Source organism: Eublepharis macularius, chromosome 9 (genome assembly GCF_028583425.1).
Source record: "Eublepharis macularius isolate TG4126 chromosome 9, MPM_Emac_v1.0, whole genome shotgun sequence".
In the NCBI taxonomy this organism is placed as follows: Eukaryota; Metazoa; Chordata; class Lepidosauria; order Squamata; family Eublepharidae; genus Eublepharis; species Eublepharis macularius.
Window position 1 is genome coordinate 86,093,750 of NC_072798.1, and position 22,901 is coordinate 86,116,650.

Consider the following 22,901-nt stretch of genomic DNA (forward strand, 5'->3'; position numbering starts at 1 on the left):
TTATTATATCATTATAATAATATAATATAATATAATATAATATAATATAATATAATATAATATAATATAATATAATATAATATAATATAATATAATATAATATAATATAATTATTAGATAACATATTTTTAAACAATTAGTGTTCAAATTGGGTGAAGGAAAGATACTCTGGAGAACATCTAAGTAGTTTCTTCCAAACACCCTCACACTAGAATGGTTGTGCATCGGATTGGTTGTGAAACTGTATCATAGGTTGGGTATAACTAAAGTATACAAATAATAAATGTTGCTGAAGGGGGAGCAGATAAAAGTTAGGTGGGTGGGTGGATGGAAGGTGAGAAGGAAGCAGAGAAAGGTGCGTATAAGAGGATTGCCAGGAGGAGAGAAAGAGGAAATAGTGTGGGGAAGGTGATACCGCAGGAAATAAAGGGCTCCTCACAAGTCCTTGCAGGTTCCCCACTGTGAATCTGGGCCTGGCCAAGCAACTGGTACTGCTCATCAGGGTCATAGTTTTCCCAGGCTGAGGCTGCCAGGGGTAGGGAAGGGAAAACTGAAGACCAGAGGTGGGGTGAAATAACGGTAGGTTGGGTGGTAGGTGAGAAGGAAAGCAGGAGGCAGGAAAAGGTGAGAAGCTATGGGGGCTTTAAGAGAAGGAAAAGAGGAAAAGTGGGGGAAATAATGGGGGCAGGGGAAATGCCACCCAGCAAGATCTCGTGGATTCAAAATGTTATTTACAGTACAGACGGTCTAGTGAGCAAGATGACAGCTCTTTAGAGATAGTAATAACATTCGATTTATATACCACCCTTCAGGATGACTTTACACCCACTCAGAGCAGTTTACAAAGTATGTTATTATTATCCCCACAACAATCACCCTGTGAGGTGGGTGGGGCTAAGAGAGCTCCAAGGAGCTGTGGCTGACCCAAAGCCACCCAGCTGGCTTCAAGCAGAGGAGTGGGGAAGCAAACCCGGTTCTCCAGATTACAGTCCTTCCGCTATTAACCACGACATCAAACTGGCTCTCGTAGCATTCAAAAATAAGTTTCAGATGGGTGCAAAATAAAAAAAAACAAATAAAAGGAAGCATTTTTAAATATGGGGAATGTAAAAAAATATGAAAATTTTAACCATTTGATGTGGCCATTTAGCCATTTAAATGTAACAAAATGATTACTTAATGGTTTTATAATTTGCCTGGATTTTTTTCTTGTTAAGCACATCGGATGTTTAGAAGAGTAACAGACTTTAAAGAAAGTATTTTACAGCAATAAGGCCTTGGAGATTGATCTTTTTCTTAAGTATCACAACACCATCTAATTATAACAATAGTTAAAACAAGGAAGAGAAAGAGGTCTAACAAATCGATACATATACATCTGGGATTGAACTTAATGCTTAATACGTGGGAGATAAGAGAGAAGATCTCGCATTTCTGAATGAATGTTTTGAGAATGCAACTATGTAAATGCAGAGACAGGAATATCCAGGCAGTTAACTCCCATATTGCATTACAAGATCAGGAAAAAAAATACTGACAAGACTAGCAACTGTAAGAATGCATAATGTCCTCCGACAGCATTAATATATCACTAGGCCTTTCAAGGTTATTAAAACAAATTCCATTCACGTCACTGAAGCTGTTTTAAAATACTTGTGTCAGCAAATACCTTCTTCCGTGTTTTAGAATTCAGAGTTGTCCTCCCCAAATTATTGCTGGGCTCTAGTGCCTTCATTCCGTGTATGAAGAATAAATGCTCTTTTATGATCAACTCGAATTTGTTATTCAGAATCAAATGAAAGCTGAAACAGATGAAATGCAATAATGATCTAGTGATTTATCGTTGGAATAGAACAATGGGATTTGGGTAGAAACAAAAGCATTTGAGTCTTCAGTTAAAACTATATGTGGTGAAGGGAAATGCCAGGCAAAAAGGAAAAGATGAGGGAGTAAGTTAATTATTGTTTTGGCCCTTAGCCACTGGAATACTTTATTATTCATACGTCACTTTAAGCAAAGCTGTCAATTAAATAAGGAATATTAGCCAATTAAAATCTGACTTTCAGTCATTATTACATGAAGCAATGATACATTTATGTGAGTTGACATATTGCAGAATTTCAACACACTTTATTCTTTTGGAGAATTCCATGTGAAAGTGTTAGCAAATAAGGACATCATTTATTTATTTATTGCATTTCTAGACCGCCCTCCCCGTCAGACGGGCTCAGAGCGGTGTAACAGCATACAATTTGCAACATACAGTTTAAAAACAATAAAAATATTATAAATAAACATTAAAACACTATTCCATATACAATAAAATTTCTCAGTTGGTGGAATAAATATTAAAATACAGCATTTTAGGCACAGGGCTTGGCTCTTACATCATGCCCTACACCACACTTATGAGCTCCTGCGTGGGTGGTGGATGGTCTTCAGTGGTATGGCCGGTGAGAGGACAGCCTAGCCCCCACCAAATGCCTGGCGGAACATCTCCATCTTGCAGGCCCAGCGGAAAGATAACAAATCCCGCTGGACCCTAGTTTCCTCAGACAGAGAGTTCCACCAGGTCAGAGCCAGGACTGAAAAGGCCCTGGCTCTGGTAGAGGCCAGACGGACCTCCTTGGGGCCAGGGACCATCAGCAACTGCTTATTAGCTGATCAAAGTGACCTCTGGGGAACATATGGGGAGAGGTGGAACCTTGAACCGGACCGTCTCAAATGGCAGAGGTGAGTGTGATGTGGATTTCAAAATCAGAAGACAACATTCCCAGCAAAGTTTAGTGACTTGTTTTTCAATATATTTAAGATTCAATAGCAACCCCCCCCCAGTATCTTTTAGGAAGGAGGGGCAAAGCTCGGTGGTACAGGAAATATTTGGCATGCATAAGGACTCAGATTTAGGGCCAAACTAGATGTGATGGCATCCTCATGGATGCTGTTGCTTTTTAAATGTGATATAAAAATGCTGTGAGAGCCCATTTCTGATTGGGCCTGCAGCTCAGTACTCTTAACTTCTCCCCCCATGCCCTCAAGTCACAGCTGACTTACGGTGACCCCTGGTGGGGTTTTCATGGCAACAGACTAACAGAGGTGGTTTGCCATTGCCTGTCTCTGCAATCCTGGATTTCATTGGAGGTCTGCCATCCAATTACTAACCAAGGCTGACCCTGCTTAGCTTCTGAGATATGATGATGCTGATGCTGTTCAATTTCAAGCCTGCCCTCCCCGCGGACAGGCTCAGGGCAGATTACATCAGGTATAAATACAATTTAAAACCACAATAAAACCATACAATAATAAAATAGTTTAAATTCACAGATTGTAACCCCCAAGATGGCAGTCCTTATTCATAACATCCACCCCACTGACAGTACACTGGGAAAGGGAGGGAAGAAGAGGGCAACATTTCAATTGGATTGATTTGTATTGGGGGCCATGGTGATAATACAGCCACCCCCCAACAGGAGACTGGTAGGGAGGCTTACCAGATAACACAAATGGCCTCAACCATTGCCTGGCAGAACATCTATATCTTGCAGGCCCGCCAAAAGGACAGAAAATCTTGGCAGGCCCAAGTGTCCACAGACAGAGAGTTCCACCAGGTTGGAGCCAGGACCAAAAAGGCCCTGTCTCTGGTTAAGGCCAATCGAGCCTCCCTGGGGCCAGGGACCACCAGTAGTTGTTTGTGAACTAATCTGGGTACTCTCCGGGGTATGTATGGCAAAAGGTAGTCCCGCAAGTATGCTGGTCCCAGTCCGCCCAGGCCTTTATAGGTCAAAACCAAAACCTGGAATCTGATCTGGAATCCCATGGGAATCCAGTGAAGCTGCTGCAAGATGAGAGTAATATGTGCCTTATATGGAATATCAGTTAGGACACACGCAGCAGCATTCTGGACCCATTGCAATTTCGGGGTCAGATGAAGGGAAGCCCAGCATAGAGTGAGTTACAGTACTCCAACCTGGCGGTGACTGTTGCATGAATCACTGTCGTTAGGTCATGGATGGAAAGGTAGGGGGCAAGCTGCCTGAACTGCTGAAGTTGAAAAAAAGCAAACCTAGCAACTATAATGACCTGGGCCTCCATTGATAAGGAGGTATCCAGCATCATTGCTAGGATCCTGACTGCTGGAACGGGCACAAGTGGTGCCTCATCAAAGGTCTGGAGCCAGATCCCCAAACCCAAGAACCTACAACCCAGGTACAGGACCTCCATCTTCGTAGGATTCAACTTCAGTTGACTCTGCTTCACTCATTCAGACATGGCCTCCAAGGCTCTAATCAGTACCTCTGGGCTGAGTCAGACCATCCATCCATCAACAGATACAAATGAGTGTCATCAGCATATTGATGGCAGCCCAGTTCGAAACTTTGTACCAGTTGGGCGAGGGGATGCTTATAAATATTAAATAACAAAGGGGACAGAATCGCCCCCTGAAGGATACCGCAAACCAATGGATGGTGTGTTGATAACTTCTCCCCAGATGCCACCCTCTGTTCCCGACCATGGAGGAAGAAGACAAGCTACTGTAAGGCAGTCCCTTGTATCCCCACATTAGTGAGCTGGTGGGACAACAGTTCATAGCCGACCATGTCATATGCCGCCACAAGATCTAACAACACCAGCAACAGCAACCCGCCTCAATCCAGGTGTCTACGAAGATCATCTGTGAGGGCGACCAGCACCATCTCCGTCCTGTGGCCTGGATGGAAGCCAGACTGAAAAGGGTCCAGGACAGAGGAATCCTTCAAGAAAACCTGCAGCTTTTCCACCACTTGTTCCACAAACAAGAGGTTCGAAACTGGGCAGTAACTGGATGCGTCAGTGGGGTCCAAAGATGGTGAAACTGGGCTCACCTGGGCTAGCCAGGTCAGGGCCTACTCCATCTTATTCCTCATTTATGTTGTCTTTTAATGTTCCTTTGCAGCTTTTGTTTATTTTTTGTGATTTGGGATATCACTGTGGTCTCCAGGGTTATTTCCTTCAGGAGCTCATACCAAGCATCTTCTAGTAGTCTGGAATGTGGCTGACCATGCCTTTGCTAAATTAATTCCTTAAAATAATTGGCTGGCATTTTCTCACAGGGCATTAATTGTTCAGAGATAGCCCCTCATTTTTCTCTTAAGTTACCACTGGAACTTGGAAGATGTGACCCTTCCCAGGTGAAGGGAGAGAGAAGGTGTGTGCGCGGATGATCAATGGCTGTAACTGATAATGAAAACAAAGCTAATCAACATAAACATTAATCAATTAACAACCTTTGGTACATAAAAGGAAAGGGTTGATTTCTTAAATAGAAGAGAGAAAAATTCATTCTGGATCAGAAGAGAAGACTCTGTTTGCAGGAATATCCACTGGCACCTTGAGTGGAGTAGAAGAAAGATTGTTTTAAGGCCCTCTCATTTCCAAAGGACAGTGTGTCACCCCTTCTTGCAATAGAAAGAGAAAAACCAAAACAATACAGGATAATGTCGGCTCATTCAGAAGCATGAAAAAGAGAAAGGCTTTTAAAAAAAACATTTCACATACAGAAACACACCTTATCCATTAAAAAAAATATTGTTTATAGATCTTATGTTACTGTTTATTTGTTTATTTATTACATTTCTAGACCCCCCTCCCCATAGAACGGGCTCAGGGCGGAGTAACAACATACAATTTATAACATACAGTTTACAACAATAAAAGCATTATAAATAAACATTTAAAAACATTATCCATGTGCAATAAAATTTCTCAGATGGTGGATATAAGTATATGTCACACTTTATGAGTTCCTGCATGGGTGGTGGATGGTCTTCAGTGGTATGGCTGGCAAGAGGACAGCCTAGCTCCCACCAAATGCCTGGCGGAACATCTCCGTCTTGCAGGCCCAGCGGAAAGGTAACAAATCCCGCTGGGTCCTAGTCTCCTCAGACAGAGAGTTCCACTAGGTTGGAGCCAGGACTGAAAAGGCCCTGGCTCAGGTAGAGGCCAGATGGACCTCCCTGGGGCCAGGGGCCATCAGCAACTGCTTATTAGCTGATCGAAGCGACCTCCGGGGAACATATGGGGAGAGGTGGTCCTGAAAGTATGCCGGACCCAGTCCACATAGGGCTTTATAGGTCAACACCAAAACCTTGAACCAGACCCGGTACTCAACTGGTAACCAGTGCAGTTGATGGAGGATGGGTGTTATATGTGCCATGACTGGAGCTCTGGCCACCACTCATGCAGCTGCATTCTGAACCAGCTGCAGTTTCCGGATCAAGCCCAAGGGAAGCCCTGCGTAGAGCGAGTTACAGCAGTGTAATCTTTATTTATAGCTTAAAGAAAGAAAAATTCTTTACAAAAAAAATCATAAACATGACAGCTAAAAATAAATAAACAAAAGCATAGACCTAACAGTAATATTAACATAGAGGAAGGATTATCCAAAAATGAATTTTTTGAAAAAAGGCTCCTCAAACACTAGAATCCCAAAGAATGGAAAATGAACAGGTTTGCACATCCCTAACCATGGATCACTTCCCCACATGAGAGTTCCCTCTTGGATGCAAAGATAGTTCCACAAACTCATCCAAAGTTAGGAAGGGATCAGTGTTGTTGGAACCGAATCAAAGCAACTAGATTATCTGATGAAGCAGAATATTATTTGTCTGCTAAGGTTATATGGGGACAAATGGGCTGCTTTGTTTCCCTTTGCAAAAAAACCTCTCCTACTTTTACAGCCATCAGATAAAATGCTCTCAATCTTTCTGTCAATAGCTTTCCCTTAATAAAATTCAGGTCTGCCAAGCAAACCACTGCCTTTCCATCTTTTATTCAGTTTGCAGTAGCATCTGTTCTCACAATCTAGCACCATCACATGAAATGAAATGAACGTGTGCCCTAAGACCCAAATGAAAAATGAAGCCAAATTCTTTACGCAGAAGGAGGCTGGAATCGGATTGGGTCCTGTGGCTCCCTTACACTCCAGCTGAATGACCCTTGGTCTGGAAGAAGATTTCCTTTACTGGAGCAACATCTTTCTCATAGAAGGAAGTAAAATTATCTGGTCATGTACTTAAAAACCTCAGCAAATTTGCAAAACCAATCAAAGAATTGCTTCTTGACATTTGAAACATTTTTATTATAGATTCATCTCTATTTTTATGCTTATAGGGTTTCTCAATATATTGAACTGGCTGCTGGTTCCACAGCGCACACAGTTAAGGTGGTACATGCAGAAACCTGAGTTTAGAAACATTTGCCTGGATCCACAGGAGTTTTTCCATAGGCAAATGAATTTCTACCTGTAGACGATGACTTTTTCACCTCTGATCTCTAGCAAAATCTTGAAATGCTGTTCTTGGGGGAAAAGGGCCAAGCTACAAGTGATGAATGACACTTGCCTGGCAAGTGAACAGACTCAAGTGTATTCCTCCCTGTTCACTTGCCATTCACTTGCGCTCCACAGTGCCATAGAAGAACCCACAGTGGCTTGGCCCTAAGAACAGGATTGGAGAGGGGTGGCATTTGAGGTTGCCATGGAAAGCAGGAGGGGAGAAGGATTTCTGCCCATGGAAGAACTCCAGTAGATCGAAGCCTATGTCTATTTGAGACAAAATTTCAACTCTGAACATTTAAACGTGGAACTGTAAGCTCTCCTGATTTCTATTAAGGAAGTCAACTTTTAATCAGTTTTTTAAACAACCATTTAGCTGATTAAATTTAAATTAATATACGATTATTAAAACTTTGGTATCAGTTAACTTTTGGAGTTGCCAAACAAAGTGTGATTTAGGGTACAATCCTAAACACATTTATACCTTTCTAAACACATTCACTTCAATGGACATAGAAGATTGTAACTCTCCTGAGGATAATCAGCTGTTTCCCCCTCTTCATCAGCCATTGAAATCATATTAATGTGTCTGTTCTGTCAACAAGCTGTGAGGTAATTATTTATTTAGTTGTAATATTTGTACCCTGTACCTCTGAATTTGACAGCACTCGCTGTGACTCCCAATACAATTGGAGATATAAGAAGATTCATAACAATACTAAAAAAGGCAGGGATGGCAATAATAGAGAACATGTAGCATTAAAACAATAAAGCCATAGGCTTGTGATCCGTTAAGTATATTGGTCAGAGACCATTCAGAATTTTAAGGGGGTAACCAGCATGTCCTTATCCCCCTCCAAACATTTTCTTATTGATATTTAAAAACCCTCTTTTTTTCATAGATAGGTGGCTGAGAAAGGAAGGTTTTTATGAGGTTATCCTTGTGTCTGTGATAGTTCATGTCTTAGCCCAGTACTTAACACTAGAGATGGGCATAAACCGAGAAAAAGGCAGTTCGTTGAGGTTTGTGGTTCATCGCGTTTCACGAACCATAAACAGGCATGAAATTGCCCAGTTCAGTGAACTGGTTCATTTGGTTCGTGAATATGTCCCTTCCAGGGCAGCAGAAGGTCTGTAGAAAGCCCATCTCCCCCAGTGCCTAGGAAACTGATTGATTGGTGCCAGGCTGTCTGCAGTGATGAACTGAAAAACAAACCAAACGAACCATCCTAAAAATTGTCACAGTTTGTCATGGTTCATCAGAAATGCCCTCCGACGAACTGCTGGTTTGTAAACTATGAACCAGCCTGGTTTGTGACAAACTTGGGTTCGTATTTCGGTTTGTGTCCCCCTCTACTTAACACTCGATTCTAGGTATCCCTCAGTGCTTAATTTATGTGTCAAGAAAATGGAGGCTGCAATTCTAAGACCAATTTCCTGGGCGTAAGCTCCATTGAACAAAATTGTACTTACTTTAGAATAGAGCTGCTGGCTTGCTCGCCGAGAGTGGTTAGACTGTTAGACTAGGATCTGAGAAATCCAGATTTGACTCCCCGCTATGCCTTGAAGTTTCCTGGGTGATCTTGGGCCAGTTGATGAATCTCAACTACTTCACAAGTTTTTTGGGAGGATAAAATGTGGGGAGGGGCCCTGTACATCACCCTGAGCTCTGTGAGGAAGAGACAGATTTGACTAAATCGTAAATTAAAGTCAAACTAACCATGACTGTAATAAAGTTTACAGTCCTACTCAACTATAAATCATACGGATTCCCATATGGACTTCTCTTTCAGTTTTCTATATCCTAAAGAGATTTCAAATAGAATAGTAATTCAGCTAAAGGCTCGTTAGTGAAAAGCCACTCCAATAATATGAGATCTAACACTTTGCCGGCCGTAGTGAAAAGCAATGTGAACAACATCTGAGAGAACATTGCTCTCTGTGATTCAGAAAGCATGAATCTTCTGTCCTTAAAGCTGATTTTAATATTTTTCATTAAATCGACTATAATTTTTCTTCCCTCGAGCTTTGCCTCATCATTGTATCCATTTCCTAAATGACTAGATCACAGAGCATTTTTAATCTTAACTAGGATGGAAAGGTAGAGATGACTACTTAAAGGGTGAGACCATTAGTATTTCTGAGTGTTTCCACATATTCATCACGACTCTGATACAGATCGGGATTAATAATGGGAGCAGCCAGACACCATCCATTTGCTAGATGTGCTTTCTCCTCCTTTCTCTCTGCTCTGCCTTCTTCCCCCGCCCCCCTCAGACACTGCCTCCTCCAATCTCAGACAGAAAAGCCAGACAAGGCCATTTATCAGTGAAGCTATAATCTGTCTGATTTTATTAGCTTTTCAATTTTATCACCAAAACGAAGGAGGGGGGGGATAAAAGCGATCAGCATATAATGATTCCATACCGATGCATTCTTCACTGCGTTGCAGATTGGGACAAAGCAAAAGGTAAAAAGAGCAGTGGCAGGTGGCCAGTTCCCATGTATTCCCCCCCTCCACTCTTCGGTCCATATCTGGGCACTTTGTTGTCATTTGTGGAACATTCGACAGGGCTCAGGCTGCTAGCATTGCATGCAGTTTGATTATTTTAAAATTCCTTCACATTTTAAAACTTACGGTTTGCTTAGCTGGAAATGAAAACTACATATGCATTTGGTTTTGTATCAATGAGAAGAATAGTATTTCTAATGTTATTTTCTCATTTTATTTATTTAAAATATTGTCCCACCTTCTCTTTACAAATTCAAGGTGGCTAACAAATAGTAAAAGCCGGACAAAATATAAGCATCGAGCAATTAAAATCCAAAGCACAATGAGAGCCAATAAACACAGTTTAACAGTTTTTTAAATGTAAGGCTTCTTATTGGAGATCTACAAATAAAACAGAAGCAAAATCAACTTGGTATATCATTTTTAAAAAAATGTAAATTGGAGTCTTTACAAAGGGAAGTAAAATTAATTATGAAAGGAAATAGTCCAATACTTCTTTCTATTGGTTTCAATGGGAGATACATTTCTGTATGTAATACAGCACACGCCATGAGAATGTAAGAAGGCCATACTGGATCAGACCGTTAGTCCACCTAACCTAGCGTTCTGTTTCCAACAACGGCCAATCAAATGCCACAGGGACCAAACAACTTTCACCTGTTGGTTACTGTGTAAAATCTGGAGTGAGATAAGGATGACATTTTACTTATTTAATTTATATTCTAGTTTTCTTTTGCAGAGCTTGAGGCACTATACAGGCAATCTCCTCATTAAGAGCCAGAATCACTTAAGCTGTTTATTATTGTTGTTGTTGTTGTTGTTGTTTATAGTCCACCTTTGTCACTGAGATCCAAGGCAGATTGCACAGTGTAAGTGAAAATACAATATAATCAACAGCTAGGACATTCACTCAGCAAAGTGCAATAATGAATAACAGTTAAGTCATTCAGTGAAAGAGATACAAAAGGTAGCAGAAAGTTTGAAAAAACATGCATAAAGTCGACTACAGAGATGAAATCTTTCTGGGAAAAAGGCATAATTAATTTACATGGCCTGTTTTACAATGTGGAAACTCCCTACTAGGTGCATGTCTACATCAGCAGACAATACCCAACAGAGTAGCGTAAAGTCTCTGTCCCTACAAATGTATATATCTGAGTTACTTTTGAATAACTTTGCACGCAAGCTACTGTTCCTTGTGAATTGGGAGGCTTCGAAACTAATCTTTAATGTCTTGTTTGAACAATAAAATTCCTCCCTATAAATATCTAATAAGGTTTAGCTGTTTAATATTTGCATCCCCCATACTCTAACAAACACGTAAAACTGGAATAACCCGAATGATGAATGGATGTCTCTTTTAGCAAGATTGTATTGCTACTCTTTATAAATCTGCACAGCAAGAGACAAAATGCTTTTGCTCACCCAGAATACTTACTGGGCATACCAGAAATTATTTTAGAGAAAATAGGACAGGGTTGACATTTATAGAAAAATGTAATTGTATCGGCTCACTGGAATGATGATTTTCAGAGAACAGCAGTTCTGCATGAAAAACTTTAATTTTTCCCGATTTGGAGATAGACAGAAAGGCTTACCCCGTATAACAGTAATGGCTGGCATCCTGCTGTGCTGCCAGATCATGTGCATCAAGACATGGTGCCCAGCACATTAAATTTTATATCCGGATGATATAAAGGGAGGCAACCCTATCAGTACGTAGCAGGAAAATACTTATAGAACTACTTCTACCAATATTGCTTAGCATTAATTTAGAACCATTAAGTAAATCAGGAGCTAAACAGAACAATGAATCGATATCTTGCTGTACTAGAAAGCTTGCAACACAGCTGGCCAACACGTGGAAACTCTGGGATCCGGTCTGCAATGTATATAGGGATCCTAGTGGTGGAGGTGTATTTTGCAGGAAACTGGCTCTCCTGTGAACGGTCATATATCATACAGGTGAAGCCATTTTTCTACCAGGCCTTCACAGTTAGGGAGTACATGTATTTAGATGCAGCACATGACATACAACTCCACAAGATACATGATTCCACACACGTTGGGTAATGCACTTTCAATGCACTTTATCAATCGTTTGAGGTGGATTTTTTGTTCCGCACACGAAAAAATCTATTCCAAACTATCTATAAAGAGGATTGGAAGTGCATTATCCAACAAGTGTGGAATCACTCAGTAAAGGGTGGAATGTAGCAAATTTTTGCAAACAACATTTCTCTTTCAAGTGGATAAACCATAGATTCCATGGCCGTTGCTATAAATATGATCCTACTGGGTAGTTTCTGTGTTGTTTAATATGCAAGTTGTAGAATTGCTTATGCTCTGCTTCAGCATTTCCTTGGATTTCTGCGGGTTTTAAAAATCTTTGTAAATCTGCATATATATACACCCGTTACATGTTTTATTGAAATGTCTTTGATACTGACTGTACTGACTCGCACTGGGTAATCCACCTGGAGTCTCAATGAGAAAGGCAGACTATAAATAATGTAAATAAATAAAATAAAAATGACAGTTTAAAGAGGTTCCTAGCCTGTGAGCACTTTTGGAATTTTTAAAATAGGCAATCGGTGTTACTACAAAATGGCTGCCATGGGTTGCTGGCCGGGTCTAATCACAAAGTGTTGGGAAGATGCAAGCCAAACATTTTCCTAGAATAGAGATACTCATTTCTGAATAGATGCTCCCTGCAGACACAGAGGGTTCTTCTACGGCACTTCCTGCTCCAATGAGGTACAGGAATGGCTGTTCGCTTTAGAGAAGATATGCTTTATCAAATAATCAAATGGGTGCCAGGGCACCATATCGGGAGATCATTGAGTTACAACCTCTATGAGTCACATAACATTGTATAAGAAATGATCTGCTCCACTGTCTGCCATTTGGACAGTCCTAGCTATTAATATTGTACTTATTCAGCATTTTGGTAGCATTTTTCAGATTACAATATGCTTTGCTCTTCCTTTCGGTCTCAGTTCTCATACCCATTTACCATGAAAAGACCATGTGGGATCATTTTGTTTGTGAGATAATGATGTTCTCCAGGAAGTAGGTGTTATGACGAAGAGGTTCAAGATGCTTGCATTTACACCCAGGAGGCTCCAATCGTAAAGAAAAACATTCTTTTTCTGGAAGTGGGACTATTAACTGCTCAAATTGCTGGCTAGAGGGAGATGAGTTTCCTGCATGGAGATAACAATTTGCTCATCTGCCAGGAAGAGGCAAAATAGATGATTATTTGGATGACTTGAGTTGGTTTGAGACATGGGCCCAAAACTTATGGGAGAAAAGGATGCAACATAATCCATTGGGGGGCTGGAACCCCACCCCTAATTTCATGATAAGGCAAAAGGAAATCTGCCCAGCTGTAAGTGTTAAAAGGTCTGGACATTGCAGGTGAGTGCTAAGTGGGGGAGGAGAGCGGGGAGGGGGAATGGCGACAAAAACACATGGACACAGTGCTGGAGGTCAATAAGGCCACAGCTTTATTGAGATTACAGCTCAGGGAGCAAAGGCATGCATAGGGCATGGATTCGAGCATTGGCTGACCTACCTGCCAAGCCAACACACCCCTCAGACCTCTGCTGAGGGGGGAACCATGGGATGACAGTCAGTGGGATGCCACGTAGGTATACACCCATGTGTGAAACATCCCCATCCAGCTGAGAGTGAGGTGGACTGACAGCCCCCAACTGGGCATGCACCAGCCATTCCTCACTCCCCAGACCCCTTATGGGGATCCCCACAATAGGGAAACTGAGCCTGGTTACTCCCCTGCCCATCTGCAACATGGTGGCCGCCATGCCAACTCCCCGCCCTCCTCCCCCGAATTGCCAGCAATCCGCCCCCCCCGGTGAGTCTGGGAGCCATTGCTTCTGTCAGAAGTGCTCAAGACAGGACTAGGAACAAGGGTGAGAACAGAGCGGTGCTTGCCTTGACCAGCCACTATTTTCAATATTCCTGCAGGTTTGTGTCCATCCCAAGGAGTGGATGTCAAGGTAACACCTGTGACTGATCCGGAGAAGGTAACACCTGTGAGTGATCCGGGGAAGTCAGCATGGTTTTGTTCCTAACAGATCTTGCCAGACCAACCTGGTTTCCTTCTTTGATCGAGTGACCAGCTTACTGGATCAGGGGAACTCTGCTGACGTGATTTATCTGGATTTCAGTAAAGCTTTTGATAAGGTCCCCCATGACATTTGGATGGGCAAACTGGATGACTGTGGACTGGACTATAGGACAGTTCGGTGGATAGAGAACTGGTTAGAGGACAGCACTCAAAGAGTGGCGGTCAACGGCGTTTCATCAGATTGGAGGGAGGTGTCCAGTGGGGTGCCGCAGGGCTTGGTTTTGGGCCCGGTACTTTTCAATATTTTTATCAATGATCTGGATGAAGGAGTGGAAGGGCTGCTCATTAAATTTGCTGATGATACCAAATTGGGAGGAGTAGCAAACACCCAAGAAGATAGAATTAAAATTCAACAAGACCTGAATATTCTGGAGAAGTGGGCAGCTGCGAATAGGATGCAATTCAACAGAGACAAGTGCACAGTATTACATCTGGGCCACAAAAATGGGAAGCACAAATACTGGATGGGGGATACACTTCTGGGCAGTAGTATATGTGAAAGGGATCTTGGGGTAAGAGTGGACTGTAAACTAAATATGAGCAGTCAGTGTGATGCGGTGGCAAAAAAGACTAATTCAATCTTGGGTTGTATCAAAGGGGCCAAAGCATCGAAATCGCAGGAGGTCGTAGCCCCTCTCTATACTGCCGTGGTCAGGCTGCACCTGGAGTATTGTGTGCAGTTCTGGAGGCCTCACTTCAAAAAGGATGTGGACAAAATCAAGAGGGTGCAGAGGAGAGCGACGAGGATGATCAGGGGTCTGGAGATTGAGCCCTACGAGGAAAGGCTGAGGGCCTTGGGAATGTTTAGTTTGGAGAAGAGGAGGTTGAGGGGGGACATGATTGCTCTCTTTAAAAATTTGAAAGGCTGTCATTTGGAGGAGGGCAAGGAGCTGTTCCAGTTGGCAGCAGAGGGTAGGACTCGAAGCAATGGGCTTACATTACATGCACAAAGGTACCGGCTGGATATTAGGAAAAACTTTTTCACAGTCAGAGTAGGTGGCCTAGGGAGGTGGTGAGCTCTCCCTCACTGGCAGTTTTCAAGAAGAGGCTGGATGAATACTTGTCAGAGATGCTTTAGGCTGATCCTGCACTGGGCAGGGGGTTGGACTAGATGGTCTGTATGGCCCCTTCCAACTCTATGATTCTTTGATTCTATTCTATGTCTGTAAGGCTTAGATTAGCCTCATGTGGTTTCTTTTCCTTTCATAGTTTCGCAACACACTGTAGTGCTGTGATAAACTTTTTCTATGTACTTGTGCTCTAGTGGCTACAGCTTGTGTTATAGTAAATAGAGATCTTTCTCTTTAAAGAGCTCAGACTGGGTTCAAAGAGTCTCATCTTCATACCTGGTTTCTTTTTCCACAGAAATACTAGAGACTCCCAGCTAGGAGAGGTTGGATATTAGGCAGGAGAAAGAGGGGTGGGGGCGAGAAGTGGCACTCATGTGACACATTCACATCGATCCCTATCTGCTCCTCAAGTTGCAGGTAGAGAAGCTCAAGGGCAGAGCTTGAGTGGTGGCAAGGACCCCATATAGAAGAGGAAGGGGAACAAGTGGGGCAAATCCTCTCACATGCACACATGTGCCTTCCCCCATCCATGACTTCAGGAATTGGTTTTTATGTAAAAATCCAATATCAGGAACATTCTTAAATTACTTCCCACCTGAGATGAAAACGGTAATGTTACCTGAACCACCATAGGCAATACCTCCATGACTTCAGTCATTTCTATGGGGAGTAATCATGTGTTGAGCAAGTGACATGGTTAGTTCCTATACTCTTGTTCCCCTGAAACCCTGATCTGTATCCATAACGGTAGCCTTTTTCTTTTGGACATGATGGTAAGAAAGCTACATTGGTCGACTGTCACGCCAAGCAATGGGTTGGGTAGCCAGAAAAAATGAGCGAGACATTAGCGAATTGTCATCACTGGCCCTTTTAAAGTAACAACAACAACATTCGATTTATATATCGCCCTTCATGACAACTTAATGCCACACTCAGAGCGGGTTAAAAAGTGTGTTATTATTACCCTCACAACAATCACCCTGTGAGGTGGGTGGGGCTGAGAGAGCTCTGAGAGAGCTGTGACTGACCGAAGGTCAACCAGCTGGCTTCAAGCAGAGAAATGGGGACTCAAACCTGGTTCTCCAGATTAGAGTCCTGCTGCTCTTAACCGCTACACCAAAGTGGCTCTCAAAGTAATTTGTTTTCTTTACTCTTAAGAGTTCAAACTAGCGAGGAGAGACCCTGGATGATATATCTCAGCCAGGATGACAGATTCCTCATGGCTGTTTGGACTCAGACTGCAGTCCATTTTAGGGTTGTGGCTATCCCTCCCACAAGGGAAGGGGGTATGTGGGCCAACTTCTTCCAAGTTCATTGTTACCCGCTCCAGGTGCCACCACAACGGCCCTTTTATAGCCTGATGCACACGACAGCCCCACACAGTCACTGAACAAGCAGGACGGGAAAGCAGGAGTGACCATGCTGGCCCCTGCCTCCATGCAGTTGACTGGCTGTCTGCAAAGGCAGCCACATTCAGGAAGTGGTTGTGTGAACTTTCCCTCCCTGCAATCAACAATATTCCCAAACCATCATCACAGATCATGGGGACAGAGACTTTGCATGACCACTTCCTCAGCACAGTCACTTCTAAAGATGACTAGGGGACCACAAGGAAGCAAGTGGCAGGGCCAGCATACTCAGTCCTGCTCTTTCTCACGTGTACAACAAATGCATGGCGCTCTTATGTGCACCAGGGTCTTAAATCTCAGCAGGTCAAGGACTGATATCCTCCCATCCAGCAGCAGGTACCTGTCTTTCTCTGTCTTTCTCACTCAGTTGTGCGTACATCCCAAGGGGCTAAGAGAAACGGGACATGAAATACACCCATAGTTGGTCCATGTCCGCATCACACATTTGTCACATTTCTCCTGAGAAGTGCAAAAAATAGTGATTGTGTCAGATGGGTAGCTGTGTTGGTCTGCAGCAGAACATCCAGAGTCCCAGGGTATAAACATTTGAGGGTATCTGACAAAGGTTGCTTGACTCTTGAAAATTTATACTCTGTAAATCGTGTGGGTCTTTAAGGTGCTACTGGACTCAAATTATTCTTGCTCAAATTCTTGCTCATGAAATCACATAACACCACCATGATGCTTTCCTGGGCATCCGGGGTTTTTCCTGGGTGGGCGGAGCCAACAGCCTCTTCAGGCAGCTCCGCTCACCCGGCTTCAGTTGCACACAACGCTCAGCCCACCCTCCTCACCCTGTCTTGGTGCAGGATTAGCCGGTTGCTGTATTCAGAGCCAGGTAGGAATTTTTTCCCCTTATTCCCAATTGGACTAGGGATGGGGTTTTTTTTGCCTACCTTGCACCTGGGCTTGAGTGGTGGAAATTGGCAGGTGGTGGTGCTTGTTAGTGATGTCACTGGTGGGATAGAGTTTGGTTAGAAGCAGCAGGCCGGTGAGCACCCTTGGCGCTTCCCCATTGGTAGGGAAGAGGGGTCTGCTAGGAGCGGCTGGTACTGCTTGTGACAGCTGCCAGCGTGAGTGGGCAGACTGCCTGGGGGAACCCCACATGCAAGTCCTCCCCTCACTGCTGTACGGCTGAGGCTTAGGAGCTTGAAAGGGGGGGAACCAATTTGCCTGGCCGGCCGGGTCTCCACATGGAGGGCTCGCACCCGGGGCTTTGGGGCTCGCCCAGGCAGGTCAAGGCGGAGGTCTAGGTAGGACCCTGTGGTTTGGCCTGTACCACTTTACCCTTGCCGCAGTTATGGTAAATGTTGTCATTGAGGTTAATTTAATAAAAGTGGCCCTTAGATCTGACACCTGGCGCTGTCTCTTCACTCCAACTAGGAGGGCAATACAGCTACTGCAGGCAGAAGAGTTGCTTAGTGTTCTGCCATGAGGAAGCATGGCATTTTATTCCTTATAAAAAGATACACTTTCCCTATCGATATGAAATTTAGCATGGAGAATCTTAAGCTGTCCGAATTTCAGAGAAAATAAGATGAAATGAGCTGCGGCAACACTTATACCAGTTTGATTGGGGGATTTAGTTTTACTTTTTCTGATTATTTTTGTCCAGTAAATAATGCATCTTAAATGTACGCTTTTAAAGGGTGAAATGATTTTTTTAAAAAATCAGAGAAACCACAGAGATGTGTCATTTATACATTTGGTAAAAATTCCAGTGTGCACTTTGAAGTCAGGGGTTAAAGTTTTCATGTTTTACTTAACAGAAACATCTGCAAATTATACAATGCAGGTGAGACTGAGAAAGAGAGCCAGCAGCTACAAGAAGGCTTGTTTGATGAAGCCATAAAATTGTAAAATTGAAATTTGTGTGCTTTCTGTATGAAAGGAGGAACGTTTGACAGGCAGAAGCAATCCAACTGTCAGAAAGATTGCATTAAAAATGCCTGAGTTTTACAATAGCAGAATTGGATACTTCTCCCCTACTGAGGATGTATAACTCACAGGTGTGCCATCAAAAATGGGTTTTTTCCCATCTTCCATTTGCCTACAAGTCATAGTTATGTCCAATTGTATGATTGTGTAGATGACATTGTTTAAGGGCGACATCTTACATTCAGGGTTGTCTTCCTTTTGACTAAATACATACAAGCTTTGTATTAAAAGAAGAATGCCCTTGACTGCTGGGACATGGCTATGTATGACATCTTTCTCTGCTTGTAAGCTTCCTCAGGGGCAGCTGATTGGCCACCACAGGATACAGATCATTAGTCTGATTAGATTTGGACTTCCTTGGGGATAAGAGGACCTGTCTCTTTTTCATTCATGAAACTTGGGCATATGCCCGGGACAGTACGGCATTAATTAATTAATTAAATTCAGACTCAGTGGGGTTCATTGACAAATGTGGCACTATGTCATAGCTTATTATGTTACTCCAAGATAATGAAAATGGTCAAGTGTTCTTGATTCAGTCTTGAAGCAAAGATTTTTTTTTTTAAATGGATACCGAGGTAGGGCATGAGCCGGGGTTGCTGCTAGCTATCAATGGCTGGGGATAGTTCTAAACAGTATAACACAGATGAAACAAGATCACATTGAGTGTTTCATTATTCGGTGGCATAATGTGTTGCTCTGATCAGAGAAGCATTGAAAATAAATTGATTGCCAAATAGACTTTCCAGGATCATTATTTTATATCTTAAATCTGCTTTGTGTTGGCAGATTAAATAAGTGCATGAGGAGCACACAATAGTAAGCAGTCACATTTATGCATGCTTCAGCAAGGAATAAGGACAAATGACCTCGAGTCATTAGCAATTTATTTGTAGGCTAAGCAATTATGATAGTAATAACCTGTAGCTTAATCCAGTGAAATCACCACACAATGCACAAGAACACATAATGAGGAAAACAAATCTTTTTAAAAGATCAAGCTATTTTCCAGAAACTCCCTCCAGTGGAAGAGCCACTTAAATTGAAGGAAGTCTTCAAACTTCAGCCAGAAGTAAATGTGGAGTATAAATATTTTAAGAAATACACACATACATTCATAAATAAATCAATGTTGCTCAGTGGAGTGGTAACAGAGGTGTGGGATCCACTCCGCTAGATTCAAAGCCAGTTAACAATTTACTCTAAATCAAATGATAGTACAGAAACAAACAGAAAGCCTTAGATCCACCAGGAATATCTACAGACAGAAGATATTTCCATCCATGGAGCATGGCTTCCTTGCCTTCCCACTCCAGCTGTAGCCCAAAATTACCCCTAAATGCTGCTCCTGGGGATGGGTGACCTCCCAAATATAGCATGAGGAAGGAGTCAGAGGTCTGATGTAGGAGGGAATCAGCAGAAATCACTAGAGATGAGCACAAACCAAAAAAAACTCGAACCATGCAGTTCGTGGTTCGTCAAATTTCATGAACCGCGAACTTTCACGAACCTGCCCCTGGTTCACAAACTGGTCCATTTGGTTCGTGAAAACATCACATCTGGGTCAGAAAATCACTACTTCCGAGTCAGCAGAAGGTCACTTTCGGGGCCAGAAGAAGGTCACTTCTGGGTCAGCAGATGGTCTGCAGGAAGTCCATCCCCTGTTGCCTGGGAAACTGATTGATTGGCACCAGGCTGTCTGCAGTCATGAACCAAAAAACGAACCAAATGAACCAGCCTAAAGTTCATGGCGGTTCATCAGAAATGGGATCTGACGAACCATGGTTTGCGAACCATGAACCGTCCTGGTTTGTGCTCAATTTTGGTTCGTATTTTTGTTTGTGCCCATCTCTAGAAATCACCCACTCCTCAGTTGATGAACATCTTCTGTGGGATCCAAACCAATATGTTTATTAGTTAAACATTTCAGAGAATACTTGTAGTTTGCCTATCAGATTAATCTAAAAATTGCCAAAATACCAGTGGATATACTACGAGCAAAGGGAAGGACTCCATGTAATAAGACAAGGTAACCAAAGGGGGAACCATCCACAGAGACTAGAAAAAAATCTATATTAATCTGATTGTATAACAATTTTTATCAAAGTGCAAGTGCTGAAGCGCAATATTATTAATAATTAATAAAGTGCAATAATAAATATTATACATTCAATTACATTCAATCAGAATAACAAGTAGACAGGAGTCAATGCAAGGTAAGTCTTTATATAAGGTATGTCCTACTGTTCATACAGTCCAAGTAATCCTTTTCTTTTCTTTTTGTTTTTCAGTATTGAGAAAGACGTGGTGGCGGATTCTCACCCCGTCTGACGTGTTATCAGTAGAGCAGATGAGACCCAAAGAGTTGGCAATGGGCCTGCCAGCTATGAAAATTGCCCGTTTTGGAAATCTTCATCATCGGCCAATATTCATTTTGTCTCTCATCAGTCATTCATATTAATGCATTGGTAGGAATCGGCGTCTTTCTCAATACTGAAAAACAAAAAGAAAAGACAAGGATTACTTGGACTGTATGGACAGTAGGACTTACCTTGCATTGGATCCTGACTACTTGTTATCCTGATTGAATGTAATTGAATGTAAAATGCCAGTGCATGGCAATTGAATGTTAATGACTTGGATATTTCTGATCTTTCCACTGGTGCAAGATGGAGCAGAGATTCATTTTACCCCCTGCCCCCCCAATCTATGAGAAGGAGAATTGGGTGAAATCACCCTTTCCCTTGGTTCAATTTGCTTAACAGTTGGAGGGTCTACAGTGGACAGACATCACTAGCTCCTCTGCAATTTTGGTGTCATTGGGTTGAAAAACAGCCACTCCAGCCTCCTTAAATGTCCCCTATAGGAAATAATGGTAGAACTGCGGTGAGATGGTGTGAAGCCCCGCCCCGCCCCCAACCGCGCCCTCCTCGCGCTCCGCTGTCCCTTCCTTCGCCTCCAGGGGGAGGAGTGAGTTCCCTCTGCCTCAGACTGGGCTGGGACTGTGGCTGCTCCAGCGGCCTCTGTCTCCAGCCAGCTGTTTCCGAGAACTTCTCCTTCCCTCTCTCTGTGCAACCTCTCAGTCAGCTACTCCTCCTCGGCGTCATCGGGACCTCCCCCTTTATAGCGGCTCTCCTCCCCGCCTCTGGACCCATCACCAATCCCTGTGCGTGCCACCTCCACCCTCTGCTCTCCCTTGGTTTCCCCCCGTTCCCTTTGGTCACCGTGCCTGTCCATCATCCTCCCTCCTCCCTTCTTCCTTGTCTCGCCAGCTATCTTCTCTTCCCCGTTGATGGCTCGCCGGCGCTGGCCGTGCGCCAACCCCTGCCCGTGGCTCACACCGGCGAGCCCTCCCAGGAGCCATCCAGCCAGTCAGGGGATGGCGTGGCTGGCTCTCCGTCCCGCCCCCTCGCCCCGCTGTCAGCCAGGCCCGCTCCTGCGCCCCCGCCCCGGGTGGTGCGGATGGCCGCGTCAGCGTTTCCTGGGCCGTGGCCCTTCCCCTCGTCGGAGCAGCTTCCCTCGGCGCGGCGGCTGTCCGTGCCAGCCCGTGCAGCTCTGTTGGCAGTGGCGGCGGTGCGGGTGAGGGCTTCCTTGTTTCGGCCCGGCTCGCCGTGCGCCCCGCCCATGCTCCCTACCGGTAGGGGGTCCCCGGGGGGTGTTGGGGGGTGCAGGGTGTGCGGAAGTGGGGGGGGAGTTCCGCGGGTGGGGAGGGAAGCTCCGCGGGTGGGGGGGGAGCTCCGCGGGCAGCGGGGAGGCCGGCGTGCGCGCCCAGTCCGGGGCAGGAGGAGCCTGCTCCGGACAGATGGGATGGAGAGGTCTTCTGCAAAGCAAGCCTTCCTCATTTTGTGAAAGGAAACCACAACAGACTATAACAATGAGGAATGGCAAATGCAGAGCTTTTAGCAGAACGGTAATTTTTTTCCCAGTAAGTCACTGTAAGAGTAGGGAAATTAAAAGGTTCCAAGCCACCTGGCAGTTGTCCACCACTGGAAGGCACCTTGGGCACAAGCGTAGTGAGTGCACTCTCAGCAGACATGTCAATGTCACTTCCAGAAGCGATTGTGCTAGCTGTGGGGGTGCTCCCATGCTTCAAAGAATCAGCCGCACACGAAGCTCAGGAGCACTCCCGTGACCGGTGTGATACCACTGGAAGTGAGTATGGGGTTCCCCCTGCTCGTTGGGAGGGTATAGGGCCCTGGTAACCCTAATCATGCAGCTGGCAAAGATGTTCCCAAGATTTCCCCTCCTTCTCTGGACAGTATAACTGTGGCTGTCATGGTCGTAATTGTGCAGAAGTCACAAGTTTGTCCTACATTTGGATCTTAATTTCGAGTTATTGGCCTGATCCTCTTAGAGAGAAGCATGGAGGATGCATGCAGAGTTTCCCCGCAGTACATTTTCACTGAGTCATGAAGTGCATTTCCATTTTATTGTGCATATGCCGCCAGTGCCAACTGCATAACTTAGATAAAGCCTAATTTGGCTTCCAAAAATGCAGGGAAAGAGC